General features: G+C 47.0%; 1 long non-coding RNA gene across 6 annotated transcripts; it reads left to right on the top strand.

The window, feature by feature from the left end:
* The first annotated feature begins 147 nt into the window (after positions 1 to 147).
* LOC144115996 (uncharacterized) lies at positions 148 to 16,813 on the top strand. Of its 6 annotated transcripts, XR_013311661.1 has the most exons (5): positions 148 to 702; positions 915 to 3,326; positions 5,927 to 6,054; positions 8,935 to 9,096; positions 14,854 to 16,813. It is a non-coding gene; the product is annotated as an uncharacterized LOC144115996 (long non-coding RNA). The 6 variants fall into 6 exon arrangements; XR_013311657.1 differs by lacking the exon at positions 915 to 3,326; XR_013311658.1 differs by lacking the exon at positions 148 to 702 and having other exon boundaries at positions 711 to 3,326.
* Positions 16,814 to 18,269: the final 1,456 nt, after the last annotated feature.

Consider the following 18,269-nt stretch of genomic DNA (forward strand, 5'->3'; position numbering starts at 1 on the left):
TAACCTTCGCTAGGTTACTTCCACGACCGGCTTTATTACTTGGCGACCTGTCCACCGGCGCCGCCTCCGTAGCCCCCGATTTGTTAGTTCGCTAGACCGCCGCTGCTCTCCGTGGCGCCACAACTTACCCCGACGCCGAGTGCGGGCTGGCGTAGCGGTAGCAGTCGCTGCTTCTTGGCTGTGTTTTTGTGCGCGTCTGCGAACTGTGTTTCCGGCTGTTCTGCTTGCTTTCAGCATACGTGCTAAGAATTTAATTATATCTGACAGCCTTTATCTTTCGTAGGCCGTGAAAATCATCGCCCGCGATGGTGTATTGCTGCGTTCCGCCCTGTAAATCAAGCGGGCGCACAGCAAGACTGCATTGCATGTGAAGGCTGTCTCATTAATTTGCGGGCACCAGCCTCTCAATCTACTAGGGTAGAGCGGGGTAAAATGAGACATGGGGCAAAATGAGACATGTCTCGTCTAGCGACATCTAGCGTAAAACCTTTTAGATTAAGTAGGTTTCTTAAACCAAGATTAAGTGTCCAATAAATGTATGTTAAAAACGGCAGGAATCTTGAGTTGCCCACTTCCGGAAAAAATTTTGGAGCGACATTCGTGGAGTCACTGGAGTGGCTGTCCCGCCAAAAAGGTGCGAAATTCGGACGTCCCGTTTCTTTGGACATGAGCAGGAGCGTAGCCGTGAACTACAGCGACAAGGTACGTATGTGTGTTGTTACTGCATCTTTTTGGATAGCTGTGGAAACAATTACAGTTCTCTTATGTGGTAATCTTCATAAATATAAAATTGATTGAGTAGGAGCCTATGGAAGGGGCAAAACGCGACAGTTCGTCGCTCGCAGCAAGCAATTGCAGCCTCTGCTCGCGCAAAGTGCATTCTTTAGCTCGCATTTTTTTGTCTCGTTTTCTAGAATGGTCCGCACGTACAAATGAAAGACGACGAGGGCTGCATGGAGCGAGGCGAGAAACTACAGTTTCCCATGTCGTGGTTATGACAGACTCTCTGTCCATTTGCTCCTCATTATCCTCACTCACTGAGTCTCGGGCATTATGCCTCTTTAAGTTCCTGATTCCGCTCCATCTAAATTTGGTAAGGTTGCTTTGGGTACCAGGTCACATGGGCTTTCACTTAAATGAGGTTGCAGATTCCTTAGTAAGAGTCTTTCTCTGCGGCCCAATTGTTGCTGTCCTGCCAACGTGTGCATATACAGCTGCGGTGAGGTTTCGCAGCTACACAATATTTCAGGAATTTGCTGCTCGGCTCTTACATCATCTCCCAAATATCAGGATCTTCTGCATCCTTGGAGTAGCAAAGACTGGCTCTCACGCAGACTGGAGGTCTCTTTCACGCGCTTGCGTTGCCGGGTTCCCCTTCTAAATTTCTACCTTCACAGATGTGGCCTGCCGGCTTCCCCACTGTGCCCTTTTTGTGTCGAACCTGATACAATAGATCACTTCCTGCTGTTCTGCCGCCGCTTCTCTCATTTGAGGAAGCGTCTTTTGCTAATTCCGTTTCATCAACGGGGCTTGCCTGTGTCCTCCGCGGTTGTTCTTTCCATTGGCGCTTCATTTCTTGGACGAAGCAAAAGAAGTGTGCGCTCTGCTGTGCACAATTTTCTTCAAGAAACGCAGCGACTCCCATTCTAATTTCTTTTTCCCGCTCTCAGTCAGTGCGACATTGAAGCATTACAGGCATTGTATACTATTCTGCACATTAAGCCATTGTCCCATTTTCGATCTCCAAGTTAACAGGATCCTTGTCCTTGCGTCTTCCAATCTATCAGCTTACATACTATTATCACTCATTTTCGCGTCCAAACTTTCGTGTATCCAGCAATTAAACGCCTGTGTCTTGGCCACTCCCTCGTAATGGGTATGTGCCAGCAACGTTTGAGGCCTTCCTTCCAATATTAAGAAGCTCTAGAAAGCGTGCGCCAGCGAAAACATTCTATTCGCGCTGCACCGAAAGCCTTCTCTGTGACTAAGAATGTCATTCAATGGCGAGCAGAACGACCGGAGACGCATGGTCGATACGTGCTTTGGAAGAAGCAGCTTGGATCAAACACACAAGCTACAGCCACTTGACGTAAGCTTTTTCAAAGCCTTCAAAGCTGCCTACAACAACGCATGTCGGGAGTGGCTGCTGAGCAACATTGGGAGTCGCATCACGATGGAGAATGTAGATGAGCTGGTAAGCAAAGCCTTTGAACGATCCGGAAACATCAGTAATATAACCAATGGATTTCGGAAGTGTGGTGTTTGGCCATTTTCTCGTGCGCCGCTGGATGATCCTGTGTTCGATGAAGCGCCATTGGCAAGCACAGCGGAACATCAAATTTGCGGTCAACGCCACGAATCCCGCGCTAACTGCTCCTCGCCTACTTCTACCGATGACAATGATGAGCCCGCTCATAGTGACACGACCTTTCGAGTTCTCTCTCCTGTTCCTGCTATAGAAAAAGCAAAAAGAGGGAAGTCGGAGACAAGCATAGGTTTGACCTCATCGCCATACAAGGCGAAGATAGTTGCAGCAAAACCTCCCAAGGAGTCAGGTATGGCCTCAAGAAAATGAAGCGGGAAATCGAACGAATGGGCTGTTGGTGGCAGTGTTCAATCGCAGGATATCGCACTGAAAGGAAAACGTTCTGCGAAGCGATTAACAAGCAACAAATGTGTCTGGGAGTGCCTCGTGTGCAAAGAATTATGCAGCAACACGGCGCCTCGTTCTTTGTGCATCCAATGCATGATGTGTCACGAGTGGGCTCACGAAGAATGCGCAGGGCCCCATGGATTGTACTTCAAGTGCTCCGAGTGCAAGAACTGATTTTGTTTGGTTTCGACAAAGTGTCTCGTTTTGCCCCACCTTCTGTCTCGTTTTGCCCCGTGGGTCGGGGCAAAATGAGACAAATGGGACTTTTTTTTATAATTGATGAATATTCATAGTTGTGATGTTGCAAGCTTTCTGAGTTTTGCTGATGACCACTTAAATAAGATGCCAAGGAAGGCTCCTGTACAATTCTTCTGGTTTTTGAAATAAAAGTGTAAAAACAGTATGAGTTTGCAAATTATTGTCTCGTTTTACCCCGCCCAACCCTACTATCATAGCAGGCATGGACCGGGGAGGGCTGTCGTACCCTACCTTGGCTTTCGTAGAGTTCGTCAGCCGCCTGGAAGGTGCGGCATCAAGTGTGGATCCTGTGCTTGTTAGGGGGCCAAGGCTGCTTAAGAAGTTTGCAGACCTAGTGCTGCCATCACTTGCAAAAAATCCGCTGTTTGTGTGCTCGAAGGACACCACAGAGCCTCACAGAAGGGCCTTGCTAAAGGTGATTGTCCACAAGTTTATGAAGCCATTTTTGTCCAACTTTGCGTCTGATCTCACAGAAAAGCACGACAAACGAAAAATGATAAATGCCAAACCAAAATCACGTGATTTTGGTTTGGCATTCATCATTTTTCGTTTGGAAGGTCCTGAAAGTTTAAGGATCTGGCTGGCGTCAAATAAAGGTCTGGCCACGACCGGCTATTTTGTCTGGCAAACGAGCTTTTCGAGTCTCGTTTTATTTATTTTTCATGTAGAGTGCGTCTTGAAATGATTATCAGGTTAACGCTCCTGAAAACAAGTGAGTGAGAAGTGTCCGTGGCGCGCTTTTTATCATAAATCGGCGGAAAGTAGCACGACTTCGCCCTGGAGTGCTGCTAGGTACAGAGCAGAAGCAATCGTGTTGAAATTGTGCAGCTGCGCGCGCAAGAAGAAAAAAAAAACGCCGCTCGAGTAGCACCAGAGCCGCGCTCGCCAGTACAACCGCTCTTTGAGCTTGTTTTAACTGCAAAACTGCTGCTTTGAGAAGAAAAAAATATTATCACTAGCAGCCTCTAGTCGGGTACAGCTTTTTGTGGCTATGCAGGGGAAGCTACGAGCGCGAGACGCCGGCTTCTGCGCTGTTCTCGCGCGCTCATGAGCCAAAGACGCAGGCCTGTTTGCTGACAGCTCGCGCTCGTAACAACCACTGCATACAGAAAGCTGTCCACGATTATTGCATCTGATGAATATTAACACGTCTTTGCGGTGCGTGCTTAAAAAACGATGCGGTTTAACTCGGCCTACCAGCCACATTCCAGCGCAAGCATACTGAAGCTAGCAGAAGCGTACGGCGGGCGCTGCCGATATGAGGGTAACTTGTGGCGCCACCTGTTGCGGCGCGCTGTCCCTCCTGAAGAGTCACGTGATATTTACCCGGACACGCGCCGCCGTAGGAGCCGGCGTAGTGAGCAGGTCGCTAAGTAATAAAGCCGGTCGTGGTTACTTCTAACCTCTTAAAATCCACTTTCCCTTCACTATCCCTAAACCCCAATGCCTTGGGTAAGTCCAACGTTACTAGGGTAAGTCAGCCCCGCTGCTTTCCACTGTAGCTCAATAAAACATTTTGCTGGGTGAGGTGGTTCATTTTGCTCGAGGGGATGCTTGTAGCGTGACAAAAAACACAAGGGACAGAGACGAACGGGATGAAGCCCTTTACAGAAAAGTGTCAAGTGTTCAGCCGTTTCCTCCTCCTCTCCGCACGCAATGCACAAAGTGTCTATCTCCTGGTACCTGACTCTATACGTCTTTTAGTCCGCAAAACTCCAGTCCTGGCCTTAAACAACAAAGAGCTTCCCCTACAATTATCATAGATATTTTCATTGACAATTTCCTGTTTAAAGGTCCGGTATGTTCCCAGTGCCGATTTCGTCAGCATCCCTGTTTTCCACAGCTCTCTCTGTTTCTTTTACCTTTTTCTTAACCGATAAATGCTGATTTGCCCCCTTACTGCTGTACAGATATTTGCTTGTCAATTTTCTAGTTCGCTTTCTCCATTTCGTGTCAACATTCTTTATATACAGGTATCTGAAAACTTTCCTAGCCCACTGCTTTTCCTCCATCTTTCTCAATCGTTCCTCAAATGCTATCTTACTGCTAGCCTCTCTGCTTTCGAAAGGCGCCCATCCCATATCACCCTGTACGCCCTGATTTGGTGTATTGCCATATGCTCCCAGACCCGCCGCGGTGGCTCAGTGGTTAGGGCGCTCGACTACTGATCCGGAGTTCCCGGGTTCGAACCCGACCGCGGCGGCTGCGTTTTTATGGAGGAAAAACGCTAAGGCGCCCGTGTGCTGTGCGATGTCTGTTTTCGTTAGCAGTTGAGCTGCGTGTTGAATCTCTGATACAGTGTTCTGCTCGGATAACCCGAATGCTTTTGTAGCCCAGCGGTTGTAGTACAGTGGTTATTGCGCGCGACGAGTGGAATGTGACCCTGCAGGCATTCGCATTTTGCCTCTTAATGCAGTAAGTTATGCTTTTGTAGCCGCATGGCGCCGTTGACAGTAAAATGACTACCCTGCTTTTAGGCGAATTAGGGGTTTAGGCTAACCGCACAAAGGTGATGATACGGTGTTGCATGTTTCGAATGCACGTTTTAAGTTTTGTTCATCGTAACAAAAAACGGTCATGCTGCTGTTTGTTAACTTTTTGTTGCTGCTGCAAGACTTGACATGTCATGAACTGTGCCTAAAGTTCTTTGCACGAACAGCTGAATGATATGATTAGGACTGAAGTAACACGCGCTGACCGATCGAGCCGTGCGTGAAGGCAAGATGTTTCGCAACTACAGTACAGTTTGTGGCTTCCTTGTGCATAGGAACCAGCACCAGTGTTTGCGGAAAAGGCCGTGGAATTATTCTGCTGATTGTTATATATCACAAATCTTCGAATTGCCTGTGCAAGGTCTACACGACGATGCTGTGTGCAAGTAGCTGCCAGGTTATTCCAGCCAGTTCCAGCAAGCAGTGGGGCAAACCTTTCTAGACAGTTTGCCTGTCGCCCGGCATGTTGCCCATTTGGCGATGCGAACAGCCAGACAAAAGGCATGGCTTCTCTTAATTGCAGCATTCATGGCTGGGGAAGCAGAGGAGCTTCGTTTGCTTTTTGTGAACAAGACACGCCGTGAGGTGGACGTCATCTGTCTCAACTACGAGGTTCGGGGAGTCAAGTACAGGAGCCTGAGTCCAAATCAAGTAAGTGCCAAGACGCAAATATGGTGCGTTCATATGCAGGTTGCTCAGGTGTGGTGGCGGACGCTAGGTAACTTTGAATTGTATGAAAGTAATAGTGAGATTGGGATCAAGTAAAGATGGTATCTCCATGTCTCATCTTACTGATGCTTTCATTTATTCAGTAGTGCAGATTGAAAAAAAGTTTTTGCTCATTGTAGTTCAGGGCCTTGCAGATGCAGTACTGGAAGAGTGCGAGAAATTGGACAGTAAGTGTACCTCGTGTATTTTTGCAAGCCATAAGTCGCCCAATTAGCAGTGCTACCTGTTTTACTGAAAGCCTGCGGAAATGCATTTCCTTGGTGTCCCAAATGCCATTGCTCTAGTTGGCTTTTGGTTGTGTGATTATTCAGCGCTTTGCATAAAAAGGAAACGTTCTCTGGTCTGTGACCTATGTGTAGTAATGGCATTGTGGAAATACATGAACAATGTGTGGGGGCTGTGAAGCTTTCCCTGTCTCGGGGAAAACTTGGGTGATTTACCTCCACCATGGTGTCCTGATGCTTTTTTTTTTCCATGATTGGTACTCTTTTGAGGTGTTAATGGCTGCGATCTTGAGTGCAGTGAGGCCACTCATTCGATGTTTTGGATTGGGGCAGTGTCAAAGAAGTGCCACACTTTGCAGCTTCTGCACATGTGTTTGCAATGTTCAGATACAGCTTTTGTCTAAAGTAGACCTCAAGAGCTCTTGTGTGTAGCGGGGCTCTTGTGGCATCCTTAATTAGAAGTTCTGTATTTAGGAGGGCGAGTGTACCTCCCACTTTCAAGAGATTTGAAACACTGGCGATGACTAACGAGCCAGACAGCATGGCCCAGAAGCAAACCCCTTGGTTTCTGTACTTTTGACAAAGGCTCCTTTGACATGGAGCAGTTAATTTTGGAGGCTGCCAGTGGATACCCGTGTCAGAATGGCTCCTCTCTGTGTGACCAACTTAAGATAGCTGACCTTGTTGTGGTTGTAGTGAGCACAATGAGCTCCTGAGTTCTGTGATGCTAGTGAATGGTGGCCAGGTGTTCACTGGAAAACTAAAGAATTTTCGCTGAAGTCTCAGCCAGTTCTTGTTACTTTTCAATGTCTGTGCTGGCAATAGAGAAGAGTAAAAAAAAAAAGACAAACCACGATGAATCACTATGCAGCTGCACAGATAGTTTGCACGTGATGTCATGGCCACCACCTTTGGGTGTCGAGGATAGCTTCCAGGAAAAGTGTACGTTGGTGCAGATGGGGATAAACGGATTGGCAGAAAGACCGGTATTAGCTGCTCTTTCATGTGTCATATATTGCATGATGTTGGTGCTAACTATGTGCAGAGTTTAATGAATATTACCACAAGTCTGGAGAGGGGCCGCAACTGGTGGTTGAATGCCGGGACCATGCCAGCGATTGAACGTGAATAAAAACTGGATTTTCAGAAATAAAGTATGTTGAAGGTTTCAAAAATAGCACTTGAAGCTTTGTTTCAGACAGTGAAAAACCAAAGACTTCATAAATTTTGTCTGAATTAAAATGAATGCTTTCGTGTAGACTGTTTTTGCTATGCTGAGCCGCTGTGGTGGATGAGCGGTTATGGTGCTTGGTTGCTGACGTGAAAGACGCAGGTTCGATCCCGGCTTTGGTGGTCACTTTTCAGTGGAGGCGAAAAGCTAGAGGCCCGCGTACTGCGCAATGTCAATACATGTTAAAGAACTCCAGGTGGTTGAAATTATCCAGAGCAGTCCGCTATGGTGACCCTCATAGCCTGAGTCTCTTTTTCATGTTACATCCCATGAAAGCAAACATTTTTGCTACGTTCTATTGATGTTCAATGATCTAAAGGGACATTGAGTTTCAGTGTCTAAAAGGGACCACCTCTGCTATGCTTCCTTTCATAAGTGTTTCAAGCTCATGACTGGGCTTGTGAAGGATCTTAATATGATCTGTTATATTTTGGCCACTGCATTGTTTATGTGAAGTACTTTGAGGCTGTATGCAAGTTCTCTGTATCTGTCAGGCTCACTGTGTACTCTGCACGAATATGTGCTAGATCTTCTAGGAAACTATTCTTGGAAACAGCGGCCTGATCCATATAGACCACAGCATTTTTTCCTCTCAACAAATGTTCTGAACGAAATATTGGATGGGTTGACGGGAGTCTACCTTCCAAGGCAAAGATTCTTCCAGGAGTCCACTTGGGCCATCAAGAGCAGAGGTGCTTTGGGACTGTGCAGAGTATGTGTTCAGTACAAAATCAGAAATGAGATAATTTATTTGGTAAGGCTCTTTAAATACCTTGGAGTCATTAGTAGTGCAGATACAGTTTGGAGGGCAGATTTGATGTTTAGTGTTGGTCTATCAAAAAAAAAAAGTTTGCAAGGCAGAGTACAGTGTTCAAAGAGCAGTACTGAATTAGTTGTTTGCATGTTGCTTATATGGCTGCTTCTTGCATATGTGCAAGACCTGTACCCAAGGAGGAACACTAGCCTGTTTGGCACATGTTAGAACAGTGTTAGAGGTTGATGGTCAGTAATAAAGAAAAAGGATCACTGTGACAGATAGCATGAAAATTTTCTCTGGCAGATAGTTTTCATGCATGTGACATTGCGTGCTTTTTTCTGTCTGTGCTTGAAACTGCTACGAGCTCCTTTTTGCTGTCATCTTAGTTGGTGATGTTGAGATAATATGTAAGAGATTTACTTGGCTGCAAGACTGCAGCTTGAGTGGAAAATTCCAGTCAGCCAGGCCTTTTGTGTAGGTGATTATTTTCACTGCTACCTAGTTTTAGTTCTGATGCATACTGTTGCTGCTGGCACTGCTTAGAGCGGTTGGTCACCATAGATGGTGATGTGTATTGTTGCTCGTTCCAGGCTATGCATGTGGACATTTGTGAACCACCTGTGGATCTTTCGCGACTCATGACCGCCTGGTAGTGCATCACAAGGAAGTGTTCTAACCACCTGTGCCTTCAGGCTTTGGCCCCGATGGACGACTTCAGTTTAGGCGCTTGGTGGTGCCCATCACCCCTCCTGGTACGGACCTCTTGGCCTCCATCCTTTGGAGGGTCTCTCGGACAGGTTTGAGTGGCAGAATGAACAACTGGCAGATGTGTCGGGGTGACAGTGCAGGTAATTTTGTAGAGTTGACTGTGGCCAACATGACGAAACTGAGCTAGGCAGATAGCTTCAGTTGCATTTAATGCCACCAGAAACCGCATTAACACCACACTTGATGTCATGTGGAAAGGGGCAAATAACTGACTGAATGAAGAATATGATTGCATGTAAAAAACACTGAATGTGATTCAGCTCATGGAATAAAACAAGCGAGTGTCCCATTACCATGGATGGTAGTAGTAGTAGTAGTAGAAGAAACATTTATTGAGAATTTTCTGCACCGGGTGGTGTCCTTATGTCAGGACTCCAGTGGTAATGGCTGTTTCTCTTGCCGGGGACACCAGAGGTCTCTTCGATTTGGCTGCACTTTCTGCGCCGGTTCAAGGAGTGCAGCACTTTTGCATTCGTTTTGCCAGAGGAGCGTGCACCTGCTGCACTTTCGTCTTCGTTATGCAAAAGTGTCAGAATAGTGCAGCTTGAGTTCTAGGCTGGCTTGCACTCTCCGGAGTGGAATTGTAGCTCTAGTGCAGCAATATGGCGGCGCCCATGTGTAGGTCGAAGAAGTGAACAAGATATGACTGTAGTCTCTAAATGGAACAATGACAGTTCGCTCAGTTCTCCCTTGAACGGAAGAGGTGAGGAACTGTTCATGGCGTCATAATTGTAAACCTAAGCGGTCAGGTCGAGCCTCATGGGCAGCATTTCAGCGCATATTCGTAAATCGTCTGCATGTATACGTGCAGCACCTTCCTTTTTTATATGAAACGAATATTAATTAAATTTCTTGGGGTTGGTTCATGGCGACACTCCTTGGGATTTCCTGCTTGAAAAATTCTTAACATGGTTCGGGATTGTGGCGGCACGCGGTTGGCTCTAATTTGGTAGCGACGCCAAGGCTAGCAGACAATCAAGCCTGCACTCGACCATTCGTTTGTTTTGGAAGCAGCCACTGCCAAGCTGCACTTGAACTGACTCTGCACGCTGGCGGCATCGGCGCAGAACTCCACGGATCTAGTGCAGCGAGTGCAGCCAAATCGAAGAGACCTCAGGTTGCTCTGGATCGTCAGGTCAGGGCTGGACAGAGCAGCCTCCCACTGCTCCTTCGTGCATAGTGTGTTTGTGATAGTGTGTTTGTAGGTTGTCTGGTTTTTTGCCAATGCAGCTCCACATGACGTGGTATGCTGTGGGTGTCTCGTCGCAACACGGGAATGCGTCATTGTAGTGTTCAGGGAATATTATGCTGTATTTATGAAAATTTGGGACGGCGTTGGTTTCGAGCTGCCTCCAGTCCCTAGCCCCCTATGCTTTCAGCTACTTGTGTGGTGGGGGCTGGAGTTGACGCATTGATCGAAACTGTTGTAATCTGGTGTTATAGGCCGTAGGTATTGGTGTCATGTCTAGTTGGGCGTCGTGTGTGTGTGTGTGTAGCCTGATCGGTTTGCAGATCCTCGAGCTATGCTCTCCACGACGTCGTTGCCCTCGAGTCCTGAGTGCGCTGGTATCCAGGTGATTTGTTGGTTGAGCGATGGGTCAGAGGAGGTGCTACAGTTTGTTAGTTTATGCAGCCTCTTATGTATTCGTCCTTCTAAGAGGAGCCGACATCCCACCAGTGAGTCGGTGATTATGTGTAGTTCTCGGTTTGTGGCATCCCCGTGCTGAATGGCTAGTGCAATCGCTGCGGCTTCTGCCTCGGTGACTGTGCATTCCGTGAGTGTCATGCTCATGATTTCTAGGAGATTAACGTTTACTATGGCCGCCACTGGTGTAGCCCTTGACTTGTTTGGGTGCATAGCTGAGTCTACGTAGACTGCCTTAGCGCTCCGTACCCCTTTTCGGTGGATATAGTCTACCTGGGCTTTTCTTCTGCCTTCCCCTGTGTGGATAGCATATTCTTTGGTATTGGGGCTACATGTACCCGCACCCTGTGTTCTGGCGATAGATTCACTCTGGATTGAATAAGCTGTAGGTCTGCAAGGTAGCCTACTTTTGTTAATATGTCCCTGCCTGTCTCTGTTCTGACAAGGCGCTCTCTCTGAGATAGTAGGATGGGTGTTTGTATATCTTCGAAGGTGTTATGAACGTTTAGGGCTTCCAGCTTGTCGTCTGTGGTGTAGGGTCGTAGACCCAAAGCGTTCTTGTATGCTGTCCCGATTAGCAGGATTGTTGCGCTAAGCCAGAGTGCTGCTGATCTTGACTTGCAGTAATGCACGCTTGGACTACATTGCAAGTTCAGGGGTGTCCTCTTGGGTGCATATCATTTGCTGGCAAGAGTTACATCTAACTTGGGAAAATCTGTTTTTGGGCATGTGCACTGTCCGTGCAAGTTTCTCGTTGTTTTCGCCATGACATGAGTGAAAGAAAGAAAGCCTCCTGAGGTTTTATTGTTTTCACTTGTTTAGTTGTTCCACCCACTGTGGTGGCTCTGTGTGTTTGGCATTTGGTTGGTGATCCCAGGTCATGGGTTCGGTCCTGGCCACAGCATCTGTACTTCAATGGAGGCAAAATACAAAAATGCTCGTGCTGTATGATGCCCGTGCATGTTAAGGAATTCCAGGTGGTTTAAATTAATCCGGAGCACTCCACAATGGCATCCCTCATATCCCATTTGGCGCCCGAGAGGTTAAACCCTGAAATTTGCAATTTTTCTGTTCCGTTTGTATGAGGTACATGATGGTGCATTTGTATTGGCTTAGTGTTGTGGCTGTTCAAGAGTATTGTGAATTTTATTGAAACTTGCACTTGGGGATCCTTGTCTTAGTTATTGCAGGTATACCGTAAAAACCGGAATATAGGTCGAACTTTTTTTCAAAAAACCATCGCGAAAAGTCGACCCTCGACTTATATACCGGACATTGGCGGAAAAACTACGGAAGTCTTGCAACAATGGGCGGAAGAAGTAAACAGCCGCCATCGACATCAGCAGCGGCGTGGCGTGGCGACATCGTAGCACCGTCGTTTTGCGTTTGCATTGTTTCTTTGTTTAAAAATGAGCGGAAGGCGACGGCAATTCACCGTCGCCTTCAAGAAAAAGGCGATCGAGTACGCGGAAGCTAACGGCAACGTGGCGGCACAGCGCGAATTTGGAGTGGCGGAAAAATGCATTCGCTACTGGCGGAAGCAGAAGCAGCTTTTGGTTGCTTGCAGCAACCAAAAGAAAACTTCATTTCGTGGGCGGACTGCAGTGTACCCAGGACTGGAAAACAAGGTTGCGGATTTCGTCCGGGAGCTTCGTGCAAGATCGCTGCCTGTGACAGCTGAATCCATCCGTTTTAAAGCGGTAGAGATCGCGCGCGCCTCTGGACTGACGAGGGCGCAATTCAAGGGCTCGCCATCCTGGGTGCGGCGTTTCATGAAGAGGAAGGGCTTAGCACTACGGCGCCGTACTTCTGTGTGCCAGAAACTGCCCGAAGAATTCGAGGACAAGCTAATCGCGTTTCAGCGATATGTAATTGCGCTTCGGCAGCAACGCGACTACATGATAGGACAGATAGGAAACGCCGACGTAACGCCAGTGTGGTTCGATATGCCCTCAAGCCGGACTGTTTCCGAGAAAGGAGCGAAGCAAATCAAGCTTCTAACAACGGGCAACGAGCACTCGCGGTTCACTGTGATGCTCGCATGTACAGCTGATGGGAAGAAGCTGCCCCCTTTCATCATTTTTAAAAGAAAAACATTGCCGAAAGAGAAATTCCCACGCGACGTCATCGTCCGGGTTAATGAAAACGGTTTCATGAACGAATCGTTGATGCTGGAGTGGGTCCGGCTCATCTGGAAGCGGCGACCTGGTGCTCTCTTTGAGCGAGCGAACATGCTCGTTCTGGACTCATTTCGAGGCCACCTCACAGCCAACGTAAAGCGGGCCCTGTGCGACGGCAAGACGGACCTCGTGGTCATCCCTGGTGGACTGACACCTGTGCTGCAGCCACTAGACGTGGTGCTAAATAAACCGTTTAAAGATAGAGTGCGCGAACTCTATAATGAATGGATGCTGGGCGATAACCCGACTACCCCCACCGGCCGCCTGCGACGTCCACCGCTTGCGACTGTTTGTGGCTGGGTGTCGTCGGCGTGGAAATCTCTCCCGGAAGAGATGGTGCGCAAGTCTTTCAGGAAATGCTGCATAAGCAACGCGCTGGACGGCACAGAGGACGATGCTCTATGGGACGTGGGCAGCGAGAAGCACTCGTCATCGGACTCTAGTTCGGACGACTCTGATTCGGAGTAGCGATTGCGCACTTTGTGTCCTTTTGTGTACTGCACACCCGGCCAATTTTTAACAGCATCGCGCGACCATCGACCCGCGTGTTTGTCAGCACCTTATCATCACGGCACGGAGCGGCGAAATAGCGAAAGTAAGCGCATGTGTATACATGCGCGTATCTCGTTTGTTTCGCCGCTCAGCGCCGTTAATAAGGTGCTGACAAGCACGCGGGTCGATGGTCGCGCGATGCTGTTAAAAATTGGCCGGGTGCACATGCGAGCAGCATTTAAATAAATACTGTCACCATTGTGCAACCGGCTGAGTCGCATTTGTTTCAAGGTAAGGGTGTCTTTCAGTACTTTTGCCATTGAAAAATATTTTTTTCATTTTTACGATTGGTTAGTTGGGGGGGGGTCGACCTATATTCCGGTTCGACCTATAGTCCGGTTTTTACGGTAATTTGCACACTTTTTTCGTCAAAATTTGTTAATGGGATATCTGGGGAAACTGCCCCCTTCCTGTATCTTTTTTGGTTTTGAAATAGGTTAAAAGGTGCCATGGGTCTCTAAATGAAGTTTCAAAAATGTTGTCTTTGTTGTTTGAAGATTTATGTGGATTTGAGATTTTATACAATAGCTGTTTCTTACCGGTACTCACAGAAATGTCAAGGCTAAAGAAAAGGGTTCTTCTTAGGTTGAGGACAACACAGTGAGCCATGGAAAGAATGATGATAGGTGTAACGTGAAGAGACCAAAAGTGGGCACAGTGGGTGAGGGAACAAATGCGGGTTAATGACATTCAAGTCGAAATATCAAGAGGAAGAAATGGGCTTGGGCAGGCTATGTAATTGCAAAGGCAAGGTAAGCTCTGGTTCTTAAGGGTAACTGAGTGGATTCCAACAAAAGGCAAGCGTAGCAGGGGTCGGCAGAAAGTTAGGTGGGCAGATGAGATTAAGAAGTTTGCGGGGACACGGTGGCTGCAGCTGGCAAAAGACAGGGTTAATTGAAGAAACGTGGCAGATGCCTTTGCCCTGCAGTGGCCGTAGTCCAGCTGATGATGATGACGATGCATGTCGGGAGAAAGGTTGTTCAGATGAAAGAGAACTGGTAGGGAACGCTCTTAAAAAAAGGAGAGTAGGCAGCCACTGGCTGTATGACCTGTAGTGAAGCAAGATCAGTTTTTTTATTTTATTTTTTTGCTAAGAATAGGCAATCGCATCAGGCACAAGAAACCTATCCTAGTCCTCGCTGAGTGCCCATGCATACGTTTCTTAATATGGAGGGCCTCTGCAGTTTTGCACTTCCCTCTCCTTACAGTAATAACATGGCTGAAAGGGGGTGTGCACTTAAGTAGTTTTAAGTCTGAGACAAAAATTATTTGTGAGACTATCCCATCTGTTTCTCCATGTTGTGCACTGCATACTTGGTCATTGAAAATCTTTTTGAGTGCAGAGTTGCCCTTTTTTGATGCAGTGTACTCACTGAAGGAGAAATGCTTCCAAGAGATTCGTCGGTGCATTGTGTCTCCGGAGGCCATCCACCAGACAGAGATCCCCCAGTCGTTGCAGAAGGAGTACCTTCTCTACCTGCAGCAGGAGTGAACACTTGGCATGCTGCGGTGTAGTCCCTGTGCCAGTGCTTGTACTTGCAGAGGAAGAGAGTGGTCTCATTGTGCCTTGAGTGAAGATTAGGTCATCCTACAAGATTCAAGAGTGCACATGGGACCTGTTCACTTTCAAGGACTGCAGTAAATAAGACTGTTGACATAGTTTAGACAAAATTTTAAGTGGGCAGCAGTGGGTTTGTCTTTGCAAGGCCTTAAGGCTGGGCGTTTAAAAGCGCTGCCGTTCTCTGGATTCTGCATGAGAACATGGAGAAAGCAGTACCAAACACTTACTCAGTATGAGGCACCCTCTTGTGGCTTGGTTGGGGGGCAACATTTTCACACGATGCCTTGATGCAGTGGTGTGGTTGGCACACTCCTAATAGGTGTGCTAAGCACATTTCTTGTGTGTTGAGCATGCCAAATGTCTATGGTTTGCACAAATGGCATGGAGTGTCCGTGAATTTCGAAGCTGATTTGCGTATATCCCTGAAAATTACCATTTGCAAAATGGCGTCCATATGCTTTTTTGATCAGCAACGAGAAGAAAAGCTGGCCATGGCCATAAAACTACTTAGTGCAGCGAGACTCGGGTACAACCTGGCTGGTTATTACTGTATTTTCCTTTTCTAGCACTTGTAGTGATCCCCGTAGGCAAACCAGTGTGCCGTGTAGAAATGGTGAGCATCCACTTGACAGCCATAGCCACGCTATGGCTGTCAGGTGGATGCCCACCATTTAGATTTTGTGAAAGAAGTGTGCTTTGTGCAGTGTTTAATGCAGGGGCCCAGTATTTACCTTGTAATCAAATAATGTCACCAGCAAAGAGTTTGTGTGCAGTATAGCACCACACTTGAGTTCCTTCAAATGCTTGCATTGGTTGCTTGTCTAGCACATTTGTCTTATTTTATTCGGTTTGCTACGCTGTGATTTTTGGGCATGTTAGGCTTTCGTTGCATGAATGTGCAAAGCTAAAGAACAGGGAGCAAGGGAGAAAGCAAACGTGAAAGAGCCATGTGTCAGGTTTCTCTTTCAAACATTTCTTAATTACGTTTTCATGCTTTATTACATTTTCACTTTGGATTTGTGCATTGTTTTAGCTGCAATATGGGTTTTTGTAGTGGCTTAATTGTGATTTGTGCTTATAGCTACGAGACGAAAACACAAGTAGAGGTGCTGCTCGCTGAACGCACATGAAGGGCACAATCAACCCATTTAACAGGTACATGATGAAAAGGGGGTGAAGGGTTTTTTTTAATGATTATGACATGAGTTTGCATCACTGCATGGTGCCTTCAGATTCTGTTTGGCTAGAATTGGCTCTTATGTCTCGTAATGGGGATGCCAGATTCAGGGATAGCACTGGGTAAATTTTTGGCTGGGAAGGTTTTCTGATATGAGGCCCGAACTATATCTGTTTACTCTAAGGACAAACAAGAGTTTTATTGGCATTTAATCCAACTCCAGATGCTGCCTTACAGAGCCGTTTTCTGGAGATAAGACATCTTCCTGTAGATTTGTCACAGATGGCATTTATGTGAGGCGGCAGCTATCTTCAAGTATAGCTGCCAAGTGCAATATTGACTGTACTTTATGTAGATACTAGCGGGTCTTTATTTACAGGCCAGGTACTGGTGTTTGTTGCCGCGTTCAATTCCATGCCACACATTTTACTATAAAGAGTGTAATAGAGTCAAGTTTGACGTGAGGACTGGTGAAACTCTAGAAGAGAGTGATCTGGTACTCTCTAGTACTTTTGTTCGCTGTGCAATCTCGCAAATGGACACATTTGAGCTGACAATACAGCAAATAGGTGTCGTATATATCAGGTATGCAAACTTTCTTTCATTTATCAAAGGTTTACCACACAGAGCGATGCCACCTCACACCCACTATCCAGCCTTCCTTCCATTTTTCAAAGCGTGCTGCTCTTTAGGGGTGCCATCATATACCTTGTGTTTGACTTGCTTAGTTGTCAGAAATCTCTTGCCCTTTAAGCGAGTCTTTGGAAGAGCCAGAGGTCGCATAGATGCATATCCAGAAGTGCTGTGCTGGAGCTGCCTCATGCGCGGCCTTGGAGCTGACAAAAATGAGGGTGGTGACCGATGCATACACCAGAGAGGTGCCCTTTCATATCATAGATGGCCGAATGAGGTGCATGTTGGGTGGCGAGAAATATGCCTTGATAGGCAGGCCTCGGAACTAGAAATGGTTTGGTGTGCTGCCTGCAGTTTGTTGGTTTTAACTGGTACGGCTGCCCTATCGTACTGTGATCCTCTTTCCTTGCAGACAAGAAGGAAAATTATTTCCAAGTTTTGTGCCAACTACAACTTACTGTGGATAAGATTGCAGTTCCATTTGAGCAGAGTTTATCGACTACACTTTCTGAATCGAGTATTGCAATTCTGGGAGTCTTTATTGTCGCTGGTTATCAGGAACTTCTGAGCTTCCATGTGTAGATGCTATTGGTCCTACCTTTTGACAGTGTTTATCATCTCAAGTCGTTTATCGAATGTTAGGGGCATTGCCATTTGCTGCAAAGTGCCACTGTATTCTGCCCATGTCCTGAATTTTGTGCTCTTGCTACTGTGAATTAGGTTGAACCGAGTCTGATTCAGCGTTGTTTACTTTGAAACATCCTCGACTTCTGTTGTTAACTTCAAGCGACTTTGAATCCTGATTTGCGTCCTTGACTCTTCATTTGCATCTGTTTTATAAATCGCCCCTTTTGTTGCTGTTTTTTTTTTTAAGGTTTTTTAAAATGTCTGTTACAGTGAAAGCTCGTTAATTCACAACTCGTTAATTCGAAATTTTGGATATTTCGAAATAGTCATCGTGGTCCGGTCCGCAGTGCATAGAAGTCTATGCGCGTAACAGCTCGTTAATTCACTCAAAAATTGGCGCCGCCACCCATAATTCGAACTGCGCGCCGCCAAGCGCCGCTGTTGAAAACCCTCGTTGGAAGCTTTCACGGCAGAACGATAGATGGCAAAACCATCGGGGCGCCGCTAGGGTGCTGGAACAAGTACTAACCAGTCTTTCCTGCCGCGACTGCTTCGAGGAACGACGTTTTAGTGTTTTAGCCCTCGTTTTGCACGCCGCTTGCTGTGAGCTTGCGTCCGCGAGATGTGTTCGCGTGGGAAATACTGCGCTAAGACGGTGAAGGAGAAAGTGGCGATTTTACGCGAGGTGGACGAACGGAAGGCCAGCAAAGTGGAAATCGCGAAAAAGCACGGGATGCCACCAAGCACGTTGTCGACCTACGTCCGAAATAGGAAGGCCATCG

The sequence above is a fragment of the Amblyomma americanum genome, chromosome 1 (genome assembly GCF_052857255.1).
Source record: "Amblyomma americanum isolate KBUSLIRL-KWMA chromosome 1, ASM5285725v1, whole genome shotgun sequence".
Classification (NCBI taxonomy): Eukaryota; Metazoa; Arthropoda; class Arachnida; order Ixodida; family Ixodidae; genus Amblyomma; species Amblyomma americanum.